The following is a 16088-nucleotide window of genomic DNA, read 5'->3' on the forward strand; positions in this document are numbered from 1 at the left end:
ATTACGTAATTTACTTAAGGTTAGATAGATAATAACTGGCACAACTGAAATTCGAATCTAAGCAGTCTAATTCCAGAACCCATGCAGGTAACTGCTACGTGCTGCTTCACGTCCAGTTGTTGAAAGGATTCGTGATGTTGGGATCATCCTGGTAAATTCAGTAGTGTAAACGTTGCTGAAAGGCAGACACTTTCCACAACTTAACCGTTGGTTATTATTCTGCCAATTAGAGCTTACAGAGCTCTTAGCTACAATATTTTGCGATAAGTTGGTAGCTACAGGCTGTACATACAAGAAATTTCAGGCTGAAGTAGAATTGCTACAAAGGTAGAAGCAAAGTGCTGGGGACTATCAGGAACTGAAGATTACTTTTGGGTTTGGAGATCATGTGTTGTTGTTGTTGTTGTTTTGGAGGTGGAGTCTCGCTCTCTCACCCAGGCTGGAGCGCAGTGGCACAATCTCGGCTCACTGCAACCTCCGCCTCCCAGGTTCAAGTGATTCTCCTGCCTCGGCCTCCAGAGTAACTGGGATTACAGGTGCATGCCACCATGCTCGGCTAATTTTTTCTATTTTGGTAGAGACGAGGTTTCACCGTGTTGTCCAGGCTGGTCTAGAACTCCTGAGTTTAGGCAACCTGCCCACCTCAGCCTCCCAAAGTGCAGGCATTCCAGGTATGTTTTAAAGCTTGACTTCTCAGTTATATTGTACATTCTTCCATGGTAAGAATTTCCCTACAAGTTCTAGCCACAGTATTGAACCTATAGCACAACACATTAATAGTAGCATGAAATTAGGTGCTGTATGTATGTGTTGAAGAGTATGTGGGGCCGTGTGGGGTGGCTCATGCTTGTAATCCCAGCATTTTGAGAGGCGGAGGTGGGTTAGATCCCTTGAGCCCAGGAGTTCGAGACCAGCCTGCCCAACATGGCAAAACCCCATCTCCACAAAAAATAAAAAAATTAGCTGGGCATGGTGGCCCCAGCTACTGGGGAGGCTGAGGTGGGAGGATGGCTTAAGCCCAGGAGGCGGAGGTTGCAGTGAACCAAGATCCCATCACTGCACTCCAGCCTGGGCAACAGAGCCATTCAGTGCCTACAGAAGCATAGGGAAACAAGACAAAAATAGAATATATATTATTAAGCATTTAAATAAGCTATATCTGATTATTTAACAGACTCCTGTCCATCTACTCTAATCCCTAGAAAATAAAACATGAATTTTTTTTTTTTTGAGACACAGTTTTGTTCTTGTTGCCCAGGATGGAGCGCAGTAGCACAATCTAGGCTCACTGCAACCTCGGTCTCTCGGGTTCAAGCGATTCTCCTGCCTCAGCCTCCCAAGTAACTGGGATTACAGACGCCCACCACTATGCCTGGCTAATTTTTTGTATTTTTAGTAGAGATGGGGGATTTTACCATGTTGGCCAGGATGATCTCAGAGTCCTGACCTCAGGTGATCTGCACGCCTCGGCCTCTCAAAGTGCTGGGATTACAGGGGTGAGCCACCGTGCCCGGCCAAAACATGAATTATTTTTACTGGTATTCCCCACCAAAGTGAGGAAACCTTACTCCATGGATGAGAGGTTGTTTTGGGTTTTTTTTTTTTTTTCCTTTTTAGATGGAGTTTCACTCTTATCATCCAGGCTGGAGTGCAATAACTCGATCTCAGCTCACTGCGACCTCTGCCCCCTGGGTTCAAGCGATTCTCCTGCCTCAGTCTCCTTAGTAGCTGGGATTACAGGCACCTGCCACTATGCCCAGCTAATTTTTGTATTTTTAGTAGAGACAGGGTTTCACCACATCGCCAGGCTGGTCTCGAACTCCTGACCCCAGGTGATCCACCTGCTTCAGCCTCCCAAAGTGCTGGGATTACAGGTGTGAGCCCCCGCGCCTGGCTAAGATTATTGATTAATGCGGAACGTTAATATAACTTATCTTAGATTACTTGCTCCACCATTGAGTTTTATGTTAGCCTCACACAGTAACCAACATATCCCAGATCATCTCTGCCCATCCTCTGATCAGTTTCTCAGTTAATACAAACTTGTTCCATATTAGCCTGGATGAAATAATAATAGGGGAATCAATATCATTTAATTGCTAAGAGATGAGCTATAAGTGAGTTTTGTTGCTGCTTGATTAGCTACTGTTTTGGTAAATTCATATCTTCCTACCTCATCAGCTTCATGGAAAACTGGGAGCTGGGGGCTGGGGGGTACAGTGGCTCACGCCTGTAATCCCAACACTTTGGGAGGCCGAGGCAGGCAGATAACCTGAGGTCAGGAGCTCGAGACCAACCTGACCAACATGGAGAACCAGTCTCTACTAAAGATACAAAAAATTAGCCGGGCATGGTGGCGGGCGCCTGTAATCCCAGCTCCTCGGGAGGCTGAGGCAGGAGATTTGCTTGAACCCAGGAGGTAGAGGTTGCGGTGAGCTGAGATCATGCCATTGCACTTGCAAGAGCAAAACTCTGTCTAAAAAAAAGAAAAGAAAAGAAAAAGAAAGAAAAGGAAATTGGGAGTTGTCTGCTAGAGAAGTAACACCAAAAGGATATTCTTTTTTTTTTTTTTTTTTTTGAGGCGGAAGTCTCGCTCTGTCGCCCGGACTGGAGTGCAGTGGCCAGATCTCAGCTCACTGCAAGCTCCGCCTCCCGGGTTTACGCCATTCTCCTGCCTCAGCCTCCCGAGTAGCTGGGACTACAGGCGCCCGCCACCTCGCCCGGCTAGTTTTTGTATTTTTTTAGTAGAGACGGGGTTTCACCAGGATGGTCTCGATCTCCTGACCTCGTGATCCACCCGTCTCGGCCTCCCAAAGTGCTGGGATTACAGGCTTGAGCCACCGCGCCCAGCCTTCTTTTTTTTTTTTTTTTTTTTGAGACGAAGTTTCACTCTGTTGCTCAGGCTGGAGTACAGTGGGATGATCTCAGCTCACTGCAACGTCGGCCTCCCAGGTTCAAGTGATTCTCCTACCTCAGCCTCCCAAGTAGCTGGGATTACAGGTGCCCGCCACCAAGCCTGGTTAATTTTCTCTATTTTTAGTAAAGATGGGGTTTCACCATGTTGGTCAGGCTGGTCTCGAACTCCTGACCTCAAGTGATCCACCTGCCCTGTCTTCCTAAAGTTCTGAGATTACAGGCGTGAGCCACCGTGCCCAATCAAAAAGGGTATTTCTTAATCCTACAATCTTGGTAGTTCACATTTCAGAAAAAAACAAGATAAAAAGATCTTGTCATGATGATGGGAGCAAGAGAAGAGAACTCATTGTCCAAGTAGAGGAAGGAATCGATTGTCAGGGGCTCAGTCTTGCAAAGAACAGTCTTGCACATAGTAGACGCTCAAATATTTATTTATACAATAAGTAGATACGAAGAATCCCAGTTAAAATACGATGAGGCAGAAGGAAAAGTTGATTTCCTGTTTTTCCCAGTAAAGCGGGTTACTGGAATCCCTTGTTGTCCTACTGAAATTTCTAAATGGAGCCCAAAGAGGGCTGGGTGTGGTGGCTCACGCCGCTAATCCCAGCACTTTTGGAGGCTGAGGCAGGCGGATTGCTTGAGGCCAGGAGTTCGAGACCAGCCTAGCCAACATGGTGAAACCCCATCTCTACTAAAATTACAAAAATTAGTCAGGCGTGTTGGCATGAGCTTGTAGTCCCAGCTTCTTGGGAGGCTGAGGCATGAGAATCGTTTGAACCCGGGAGACAGAGGCTGCAGTGAGCCAAGATTGTGCCACTGCATTCCAGCCTGGGTGACAGAGTGAGACTCTGTCTCAAAAAATAAATAAATAAGTAAAATAAATGGAGCCCAAAGAGGATGAGACTCTCCCTATGTAAGCAGTGAAGCACACACTTACATCACTTACATTTTCCCCCTCTCAGTGGCAGATGACATCAGAGATTGAAACTTATGAAATTTTGCGTAGTAACCTACTTTCTAGGAGAAGCACAGCTGATTTGAACCAGGAAAATTCTTCTGAAGAATTGGGAAGGATCCAATTCTAAACAATATGAGATTGAAGCAAGTACTAGGCTTGCCATGTGTTTACACTAAACTTCCCTAAAGTTAGACTATGGAGAGCAAAATAAGTGAATTGTCCAAAATAAGGTGGCGTAGAAGAAACAAGGATCCTGACTTCCTGAGAAATATTCTCAACTGAGCTTTAGTTAGTTAATTAATTAGCTAGAGATGGGGTCTCGCTTTGTCACCCAGGCTGGGGTATAGTGGTACCATCATAGCTCACTGCCACCTCAAATTCCTGGGCTCAAGGGATCCTCTTGCTTCAGTCTCCCTAGTAGCTGGGACTACAAGAACATGCCACCATATCCAGCTTTTTCTTTTTTAATTGTAGAGATAAGGTCTTGCCATTTTGCCCAGGCTGTTCTCAAACTCCAGGGCTCAAGCAGTCCTCCCCACTCAGTATCCCAAGGTGTTGGGATTACAGGCGTGAGCCCCCATGCTCGGCTTCAACTGATCTTTAGCTAGCAATATTAGTAGAGCTTGTTTGTCACTCGAGTTGACTGTATATGGCTTTCACATAGTGAAAGTGGTTAAGAATGCTATAGTGCCTGAGTTTACATCTTAGCTTCACCTTTTTTCCTCACCTATAGAAAGGGGGTTATTGGCCGGGCGTGGTGGCTCATGCCTGTAATCACAGCACTTTGGGAGGTGGAGGCGGGCAGATCAAGAGGTCAAGAGGTTGAGACCATCCTGGCCAACATGGTGAAACCCTGTCTCTACTAAAAATACAAAAATTAGCTGGGTGTGGTGGCACATTCCTGTAGTCTCAGCTACTCAGGAAGCTGAGGCAGGAGAATCGCTTGAACCTGGGAGGTGGAGGTTGCAGTGAGCTGAGATCGTACTACTGCACTCCAGCTTGGGCGACAGAGCGAGACTCCATCTCAAAAAGAAAAAAGAAAAAAAATACTGGGCATGGTGGCTCACACCTGTAATCCCAACACTTTGGGAGGCCAAAACGGGCAGATCACAAGGTCCAGAGTTTGAGAACAGCCTGGCCAACATGGTGAAACCCCATCTCTACTAAGAATACAAAAATTAGCCAGGTGTGGTGGTGCGTGCTTGTAGTCCCAGCTACTCGGAGACTGATGCAGGAGAATCCCTTGAACCCAGGAGGCAGAGGTTGCAGTGAGCCAAGATCGCACCGTTGCACTCCAGTCTGGGCGACCGAGCAAGACTCCGTCTCAAAGAAAAAAAAAAAAAGAAAGGAATTAGGTTAAGTAGAATTTAAGTAGAATCATTATTAACTCATAAAATGAATTCATATATGGTCCCACTCTGGTTAGTTATAATTACTGCTTCCAAGTCCCATCATAGCCCTGAAAAGGATATAAGGAGCCTAGCAGAAACCTGGTACGTGTAACTGCTCTTTGTTCTGGACACAGATAACATCCCTGCTGCCAGAGTCCACCCCAGTGCAGTGCGCCTAAAGCAAGAGAGTTCCTGCTGGATGAATGAACAAGAAGTCCACAGGAGGCCCTCAATGTTAACTCTCTTCCCCTAGAGAACAATTCTTGCCTTTGTTGAAGCTAAGACCACTGAAATGCAGGTAGCTTCCAAGCCCAAAAGTCATTCCTTATTCCTGTGCTGCAGGTCTTTCTTCTCTTAGCTGCTGTTCTTTCCCATCTATCCTTCCAGTCATCCCTGCTGCTGGGGACAAAACCTTTTCCTTTACCTCTTTCTGCTTGTCCTAGATTCCTTATTCTAAAGACAGGTTTCAGAAGACATGTTGCTTGCTCACCTTGGCTGAGCCAGAAAAGAAGCGCATGCATCCCGTTGCTCAAGCTAGGTCTAGAATTAATCCCTCACCTCTTCTTGCGCCACTTTCACCCCAGATGGCTAAATCAAGCAATAATCCTAAAAGGGAATTTCAGGCTATTTTCAACTCCCCGCATCCCCTATCTCCCACACCATGTTTAGGGAGGAGAGAGCAAAGCCCTTGGATCAGAGTAATCTGTTTCTAACCCACTTCCATTCCTAGGGATTACCTCTCCAGGGGGAGAGAGACAGAAATAAACCTAACAATTTAGTGCTAGAAACTTGGGGAAGAAGCTCCAGGAGTGCCCCTGGAGGGCTGTAGGCCTGGGGTTCCAGTAGCCTGGGAACTTCTTTTCATATGCTGGAGTACCCTGTAAAAGGATCCATAAACTTGAAAAGCAATGCCTAGTGTGGCAAGAATAGGCACTCTGTAAATGTGCCTATTGGATGAAAGAATGAAAAATGTATGGATTGTGGGCAGATGAAGGCAGAAACAATTTCCTGGTTATACGTACAACCTTTATGTCCTTGTATGCACGTGAATTTATGGCTAAAATCAGTCAACCAACAAACAAGCAAGCATGATATAATGAAAAGACCTCTGGATTGGGAGACAGGAGATATGGATTCTAGTACCACCATTGCCGACATTGATTTTCCCTTTGGCCTTTGGCAAATCACTTTGCCCAAAGTCACTTTGTTCTCTGATCACTAATTTTCTCCATTTAAAAAAAAAAAGTCGGCCGGGCGCGGTGGCTCAAGCCTGTAATCCCAGCACTTTGGGAGGCCGAGACGGGCGGATCATGAGGTCAGGAGATTGAGACCATCCTGGCTAACACGGTGAAACCCCGTCTCTACTAAAAATACAAAAAACTAGCCGGGCGAGGTGGCGGGCACCTGGAGTCCCAGCTACTCGGGAGGCTGAGGCAGGAGAATGGCGTAAACCCGGGAGGTGGAGCTTGCAGTGAGCTGAGATCCGGCCACTGCACTCCAGCCTGGGCGACAGAGTGAGACACCGTCTCAAAAAAAAAAAGTTTCAGCCAGGCACGGTGGCTCATGCCTGTAATCCCAGCACTTTGGGAGGCCGAGGCGGGTGGATCACAAGATCAGGAGTTTAAGACCAGCCTGGCAAAGATGGTGAAACCCCCTCTCAACTAAAAATACAGCTCGGTGTGGTGGTGCGTGCCTGTAGTCCCAGCTACTCGGGAGGCTGAGGCAGGAGAATCACTTGAACCCAGGAGGTGGAGGTTGCAGTGAGCCAAAATCGCGCCATTGCACTCCAGCCTGGGTGACAGAGCAATACTCCATCTCAAAAGAATCTCCCTCTAGAGTCCTAAAGGTCTACAGTCCTGTGTTATGTATATTGAGCCCCTATTAATAATGTACAAAGGCCTAAGTTCATTTATATACTAACAATGACTCATTTTGGGGGTCCCTTGTGAACCAAGTGCTTGGCACACATTTTCTCTAGTCTGTATTCCTTCCTCTACCCTGCATGACCCTGCTATACAAAAATCTACCTTCCGGGTGAGCGTGGTGGCTCACATCCATAATCCCAGCACTTTGGGAGGCTGAGGTAGGTGGATTGCCTGAGCTCAGGAGTTCAAGACCAGCCTGGGCAACATGGTGAAATCCTATCTCTACTAAAATGCAAAAAATTAGCTAGGCATGGCAGCGTGCATCTATAGTCCCAGCTATTCGGAAGATTGAGGCAGAATTGCTTGAACCCGGGAGGTGGAGGTTGCAGTGAGCCAAGACCGTGCCACCGCACTCCAGCCTGGGCGACAGAGCAAGACTCCATCTTAAAAAAAAAAAAAAATTATATCTTCCAGCTGACCATTCTTTTGGGATGCTTTGCAGTGGCTGGGTGAAAGCTTCCTTCTCAGCTCTTTGGGATTGGAACCAGGGAAGCTGTGCGAATGCAGGAAACTTCCACTAGAGGGTACCAAGGCTGCACTGGATCTCAGATTGCAGGGAGGCCCGCGCAAACCCAACAATTCCAGGATGTTTAAATACCTATGTTGAGAGATTCAGAGATCTCTATTAATTCCTCATTACTAGTGGGAGGCAGGTGAGATATAAAAAACTACATATTGGGTACAATGTACACTACTTGAGTGACTGGTGCTCTAAAATCGCAGACTTTACCGCTATACAAATCATCCATGTACCCAAAACCACTTGTACCCCAAAAGCTATTGAAATAAAAAAGTTAACTTAAAAAAATTGCTCAGCCGGGTGCAGTGGCTCATGCCTGTAATCCCAGCACTTTGGGAGGCTGAGGCAAGCGGATCATAAACTCAAGAGATCGAGACCATCCTGGCTAACATGGTGAAACCCCGTCTCTACTAAAAATACAAAAATCAAAAATTAGCCGGGCATAGTGGTGGGTGCCTGTAGTCCCAGCTACCAGGGAGACTGAGGCGAGAGAATGGCATGAACCCGGGAGGCGGAGCTTGCAGCGAGCCGAGATTGTGCCTCTCCAGCCTGGGCGACAATGAGACTCCATTGGGTTCGTTGGCTTACACCTGTAATCCCAATACTTTGAGAGGCCAAGACAAGTGGATCACAAGGTCAGGAGTTCGAGACCAGCTGGCTAACACGGTGAAACCTCGTCTCTACTAAAAATACAAAAAAATTAGTGGGGCGTGGTGGCGGGCGCCTGTTGTCCCGGTTACTCAGGTGGCCGAGGCAGAATGGCATGAACCCAGGTGGCGGAGCTTGCAGTGAGCCGAGATCGTGCCACTGCACTCCAGCCTGGGCAACAGAGCGAGATTCTGTCTCAAAAAAAAAAAAAAAGAAAGAAATTGCTCATTACCTGGTCTGTCCCTTGAAAGGCTTTTAACAAGTCTCTACTACTTAGACATCATTTTGCTTTCTTCATTTTTATTACTTCAAATCAAAGAAAGCTTGGCATAATGAAATTCGTGGGGGCTCTGGCAACTGATGTCTTGCTCCACTATTTCCAAACTTTATTAGCCAATTACTTAAGTCCTCTGCATTTCAGTGCAGACCCATCTGTGGAATGGAGATAATTTCACAGATGGGTACACTGAAATGCAGAGAACTTACCTCATACAGCAGTTGTGAACATAAGTGAAATCATATATGGAAACACGTAACCTGGTAGATTGTAGGTACCTAAAACAGTTTTTTTTTTTTTTCTTTTTTTTTTGAGACGGAGTCTCGCTCTGTTGCCCAGGCTGGAGTGCAGTGGCACAATCTCGGCTCACTGCAAGCTCCACCTCCCGGGTTCACGCCATTCTCCTGCCTCAGCTTCCTGAGTAGTTGGGACTACAGGCGCCCGCCACCATGCCCAGCTAATTTTTTGTATTTTTAGTAGGGACGGGGTTTCACCGTGTTAACCAGGATGGTCTCAATCTCCTGAGACCTCGTGATCCACCCGCCTCAGCCTCCCAAAGTGCTGGGATTACAGGCGTGAGCCACCACGCCCGGACAGTTTTGTTTTTTTTGTTGTTGTTGTTTGTTTGTTTGTTTTTCTGAGGAGCTGGAGTCTCGCTGTGTCGCCCAGGCTAGAGTGCAGTGGCCAGATGGATCTCGGCTTACTGCAAGCTCTGCCTCCCGGGTTCATGCCATTCTACTGCCTCAGCCTCCCAAGTAGCTGGGACTACAGGCGCCCACCACAATGCCTGGCTAATTTTTTTGTATCTTTAGTAGAGATGGAGTTTCACCGTGTTAGCCAGGATGGTCTTAATCTCCTGACCTCATGATCCACCCGCCTTGGCCTCCCAAAGTGCTGGGATTACAGGCGTGAGCCACCGCACCCAGCGCCTAAAACCGTTTTTGCACTGGCCTGTTATAAACTGGGAATTGAGATGTTGAAGAGAGAAAGATGGATTTGCAGCCACTGAGTACCTCCAAACAAGAGAGGTGACCTTTTGTCATTTTGATCTTAAGGCTTGCAGGTTTCCAGGTTAGCGCTTCAGGGCACACCCCAGCCTTATCCTTCAGCTGTGTTCTATCATCTGCAGCAGCCTAGCCATGTCGTTCTGCTGTTTTCCCATCCTGGTTTCTCTGGAGGTGAGTTTAGTTTCTACTTCCTACTCTCCTCCGGGATGAAAAGTCTCATGTATGGTATTCTGCCCTGTGCTTTCTGAAGTGTCACATCTCCACCTAGCTCTGCTCTGCCCTTTTCCTCTCATCTCTCCAACAGTCACTTCTGGGGTGGAATGTGCCATCTGTTTCTGAAACTGAGCAGAAGTTTGGGAAAGGGGGAGGGACAGCTGTGTCCAGGGCTTGCGTGTCAGCAGACACGTTACAGCTGCTGCAGGGCAAACCAGGGTGAAACCACAAGCCAGAGGCCTCAGGGCAGGCAGCCGTGAGGCCCGCCCCTCGGGTTCTCTCTCATCTGTCTCACCCAGAGGTTTCCTGGCAGGAGTGGGAGAGGTTGGTGTCGAGTCCTTGAGCCCTGACTCATTCCCTGACCTAGTTGGGTGTTACCCAGTTATCTCCTAAATCTCTCTCCAGGGCCCTCTGTTAGCAACACAACAGTGTCATCCCAGACAGAAGACACAGGAGGAAAGCAGACTACCTGTTTATCTCATTCCCTTCTGAGGGTCCCAACAACAACCAGGAGGTTTACAGGTTACATTGCTTATAAAATGACCAAAATCATCCTATAGAGCTACACTAAGAGATTGGCTACTTTCCAGATTTCTTTATAGAAACAATTATGCTTAACTTTCTCAAAAAAAGAATAAAATCATTACTTTATTTTACTTGGGCAGGGGAAGGGACTGAAACACTGAGCCAGGAAGTGACTGGTGATTATCACACAGTGAATCAGGGGCCTATCTAGGGACATAACTCAGGTTTCCTAACCCCACCTCAAATTCCATTCTTTCCCTCAGCTTAGTTACTTATGGACTACAGTAATGTCCTGGGCTTTCTGGACTTTACAAAAGTTCTTGTAATTGTCAAATTCCTGAGGGTTCAAGAGGAAACCAATTCTGTGGTGCTTCCGGGCTTCACACATATCTCTTTCACAGTTTGTCCTATAGAAAACGTGAGATACATATTTGTTGCCTCCTAGATAAGTTGCCAAAAACACTTTAGATGTTATTCATAGATTCAAAGAAAACCAATGTAGTATGTGATCCTCAGGTTAGATCTCAGAGAGAGAATATTCCATTTTTTTTTTTTTTTTTTTTTTTTTGAGACGGAGTCTTGCTCTTTCGCCCGGGCTGGAGTGCAGTGGCCGGATCTCAGCTCACTGCAAGCTCCGCCTCCCGGGTTTTACGCCATTCTCCTGCCTCAGCCTCCGGAGTAGCTGGGACTACAGGCGCCCGCCACCTCGCCCGGCTAGTTTTTTGTATTTTTAATAGAGACGGGGTTTCACCGTGTTAGCCAGGATGGTCTCGATCTCCTGACCTCGTGATCCGCCCGTCTCGGCCTCCCAAAGTGCTGGGATTACAGGCTTGAGCCACCGCGTCCGGCCGAATATTCCATTTTTAAATCATTTGTTGCTGTTCAAGATCCTCATATCTTTGTGAGTCACTGTACCAGTAGATGCTGAAAATTATTTTCTTACCCTCTTTTTATTCAGAGGGCCCCATCTGGGTTGGGTGTGGTGTCTCGCACCTGTAATCCCAGGGCTTTGGGAGGCCAAAGCAGGTGGATTGCTTGAGGCCAGGAGTTTGAGACAAGCCTGGCCAACATGGTGAAACCCTGTCTTTACTAAAAATACAAAAATTAGCCAGGCATGGTGACAAACGCCTGTAATTCCAGCTACTCGGGAAGCTGAAGCATGAGAATCACTTGAATTTGGGAGTTGGAGGTTGCAGTAAATCAAGATCCTGCTACTGCACTCTGTGTAACAGAGACTCTGTCTCAAAAAAAGGTCCCAGTCTCCGCCGGGTGCAGTGGCTTACACCTATAATCCCAGCACTTTTGAAGGCTGAGGCGGGCGGATCACCTAAGGTCAGGAGTTCGAGACCAGCCTGACCAACATGGTGAAACACCATCTTTACTAAAAATACAAAAATTAGCCATGTGTGGTGGCCGGCACCTGTAGTCCTAGCTACATGGGAGGCTGAGGCAGAAGAATTGCTTGAACGTGGGAAGCGGAGGTTGCAGTGAGCCGAGATCATGCCACTACACTCCAGCCTAGGCGACAGAGCAAGACTCCATCTCAAAAAAAAAAAAAGGGTCCCAGTCTCTCCTCAACTAGGGTCATGCTTCCTAAAGACATTAGCTGGTTTCCAAGAAAGCTGATTTTAGCTTTATCCCTTGGCAGAGAAAACAGAGTCATTGCACACAGGCCAGAACATTCTTTCTGCCAGAGCTCCCCATCTGGAAGAAAAGAGAAAGAGTTTCAGAGTTTCCATAAGGGCTGCCTAAAGGGGAGGAAGAAAGAGGGAGCCATAGGGAGGGAAGAAGAAAGTTACAGGGCTGCAATCCCAAACCTAATAGTCTGAAAAGAAAATCAGATACAGCAAGCCTGAAAACCTGGGTCAGCATTACCACACCTCTCCCCTCTACCTAACCCTTAGTCGGATTTCTTTTGTTCTTCACTCTTTGATCTTTCACATGTACTTATCTATCCTACCGGTCTCACCTCAAAATTTTCTTTCCATTCTTTGTTCTCTATGTAGCTCCTCTCCAAATTTGTGCTCTCCCTATAGGTGATTAATAGAGGTTCGAGGTTCCAAGACTAGCTCTTTTTTGGGGTTTTTTTGAGATGGACTTTCGCTCTGTTGCCCAGGGTGGAGTGCAGTGGTGTGATCTTGGATCACTGCAACCTCCGCCTCCTGGGTTCATGCAATTCTCCTGCCTCAGCCTCCTGAGTAGCTGGGGTTACAGATGCATGCCACCATGCCCAGCTAATTTTTGTACTTTTAATAGAGGTAATTGTATATTTTTAATAGAGGCGGAGTTTCAGCATGTTGGTCAGGCTGCTCTCAAACTCCTTACTTCAAGTGATCCACCTGCCTTGGCCTCCCAAAGTGCTGGGATTACAGGTGTGAACCACCGCGCCCAGCCCCAAGAATACTTCTTAATACGTTTTGTTTTGTTTTGTTTTAGAGACAGAGTGTTGCTATATTGCCCAGGCTGGTCTCACACTCCTGGGGTTCAAAATATCTTCCTACCTCAGCCTCCTGAGTAGCTGGAACTACAGGTACTCACCACCATGCCCAGCTCCCAGCTACCTGATTTTCTTTTTGAGACAGGGTCTTGCTGTGTTGCCCAGGCTGAAGTGCAGTGGCACAATCATAGCACACTGTCTCACTGCAGCCTTGACCTCGAGCTCAAGCAATTCTCCTGCCTCATCCTCCCAAGTAGCTGGAACCCCAGGCACATGCCACCATGCCCAGCTAATCTTTTATTTTTTGTAGAGGCAGGGTCTCACTAGGTTGTCCAGGCAGGCCCAACTACTTTTTAATACTTCTCAGAAAAATATGATCATAGAGTTAGAAGGAACTTTCTCATAACCTGTGATTCTCAGAAGGAGTTTGGTGGGTCCAAGGAGCCCCTGAAATTGGATGTCAATTTTAGTACATGTATGCATATTTCTGGCAAGAAGGCCCATAGCTTCCATTGGGTTCTCAAACGGTTCCATGATCATACCTTCCATTCAAATCCCTGCTGTGGACCATACAGTTCAGTGTTTTTCAGAATAAGGCTGGGAACCCAAGTTGATTTTGGAATCTAGGTCATGACTTCCATTTTAAAAAATGAATAGGGCCGGGCGCGGTGGCTCAAGCCTGTAATCCCAGCACTTTGGGAGGCCGAGACGGGCGGATCACGAGGTCAGGAGATCGAGACCATCCTGGCTAACACGGTGAAACCCCGTCTCTACTAAAAAATACAAAAAAAAACTAGCCGGGCGAGGTGGCGGGCGCCTGTAGTCCCAGCTACTCGGGAGGCTGAGGCAGGAGAATGGCGTGAACCCGGGAGGCGGAGCTTGCAGTGAGCTGAGATCCGGCCACTGCACTCCAGCCCCGGCGACAAAGTGAGACTCCGTCTCAAAAAAAATAAAAAATAAAAAATAAAAAAAATAAAAAATGAATAATATAGAATAGAAAATATCATTGCACATCATACATAGTAAGACATTAATTTTTTATTAACTAATTAATATTTGATTCAAAATTCATACTTATAACTTTTTGATGTTACATATATATAAAATCAAAATATCTAACCTCATTCATTTAATGAATTTTTTATTGCATATTTGCCATGTAGCAGATATTGCTGAAATCACTGGGGAATATAAGAATGAAAGAGAAATGTTTCTGGTCCACAACAGCTCATATTTGGTAGGAAAGAGAAAAATACACCAAAAATTACAAAAGAACCATAACAGCCACTAGAGAAGTAAGCACAAGGTACAAGGTAGTGCAAAGGAGAGCATGAAAGACCGTTTTGAGAATTCAGGTGGGGCCACACTGGAGTCGAGTCACACTTGAAATGAGCAGGAATTTGCAGGGAGACACAAAATTCTAGCCAAGGGGCTAGGCATGGTGGCTCACACCTGCAATCCCAGTATTTTGGGAGGCTGAGGCAGGTGGACCACTTGAGTCCAGGAGTTCAAGACCAACTTGGGGAGCATGGCAAAATCCTGTCTCTACAAAAAATACAAAAATCCGCTGGGCATGGTGGCACATGCCTGTAGTCCCAGCTACTCTGGAGGCTGAGGGGAAAGAATGGCTTGGGCTTGAGAGGTAGAGGTTGCAGTGAGCCAAGATCATGCCACTGCACTCCAGTCTGGGTGACAGAGCTAGACCCTGTCTCAAAAAATAAAAATAAAAATTTGGCAAGGCTTGGTGGCTCACGCCTGTAATCCCAGCACTTTGGGAGGCCAAGGTGGGCAGATCACGAGGTCAAGAGATCAAGACCACCCTGGCCAACATGGTGAAACCCCGTCTCTACTAAAAATACAAAAATTAGGTGGGTCTGGTGGTGGGCGCCTATAATCCCAGCTATTCGAGAGGCTGAGACAGAAGAATCACTTGAACTCAGGAGGCAGAGGTTGCAGTGAGCCGAGATTGCACAAGTGCACTCCAGCATGGGCGACAGAGTGAGACTCCCCATCTCAAAACAAACAAACAAAAATCAAAAAAAAAAAAAATGCCTAATGAGAGATCATATTTTAAAAAGATCTCATAACTTTACCAGGTGAGAAAGAATTTGATGGAATTTGGAGATATTATTGATGGGGAGGAGAAGACTAATGTAATAAATAATACCTGTCCTCAAACAGGTATAATAAGGCTGACAATATAAAATTGTCAATGTTCAACTGTTCTGATCTATAAAAATAGCAATAGATGGTGTCTCATTATGTCACCCAGGTTGGAGTGGCACAATCTTGGCTCACTGCAATCCTCTGCTTTTGGGGTTCAAGTGATTTTGTGCCTCAGCCTCTTGAGTAGCTGGGATTACAGGCAGGTGCCACCATGCCCGGTTAAATTTTGTAGTTTTAGTAGGGATGGGGTTTCGCCATGTTGGCCATGCTGGTCTCCAACTCCTGACCTTGGGTGATCCACCCACCTCGACCTCTCAAAATGCTGGAATTACAGGTGTGAGCCACCGCACCCAGCCCTCAGTATCTGTCTTAATATGGGACAGTCAGAACCAGTCAGTTTAAAATGCAGGGAGACTATTCTCTCTCTGGATCTGACAGCGTGTCTTTTCATGAAACTGATTGCATTGGGTTTGGTGAGACCTGAACCTTTTTCACACGAGATACTGTCAAACCAGTCCTATTCCTTCCTGTGCAATTAATTTTTTTTTTTTTTTTAGTAGAGGTGGGGCTTCTCCATGTTGGTCAGGCTGGTCTCGAACTCCTGACCTCAAGCGTGCCCACTTTGGTCTCCCAAAGTGCTGGGATTACAGGCATGAGCCACTGTGCCTGGCCCATTTAGTTTGGGAAAAAAAAAAAAAAATCAACTGTGCCAGGCACAGTGACTCACACCTGTAATCCCAGCACTTTGGGAGGCCGAGGTAGGCAGATCACCTGAGGTTGGGAGTTTGAGACTCACCTGACCAACAAGGTGAAACCTGGTCTCTACTAAAAATTCAAAAATTAGCCTGACGTGGTGGCACGCTCCTGTAATCCCAGCTATTTAGGAGGCTGAGGCAGGAGAATCGCTTGAACCCAGGAGGTGGAGGTTGCAGTGTGCTGAGATCATGCCATTGCATTCCAGCCTGGGCAATGGAGCAAGACTCCATCTCAAAAAAAAAAAAAAAGAAAGAAAAAGAAAAAAAAAGAAATACAAACCTCAGCCAGGTACAGTGGTTTACGTCTGTAATCCCAGTACTTTGAGAGGCCGAGGCAGGTGCATCACCTG

Source organism: Trachypithecus francoisi, unplaced genomic scaffold (assembly GCF_009764315.1).
Source record: "Trachypithecus francoisi isolate TF-2019V2 unplaced genomic scaffold, Tfra_2.0 Lachesis_group20, whole genome shotgun sequence".
Classification (NCBI taxonomy): Eukaryota; Metazoa; Chordata; class Mammalia; order Primates; family Cercopithecidae; genus Trachypithecus; species Trachypithecus francoisi.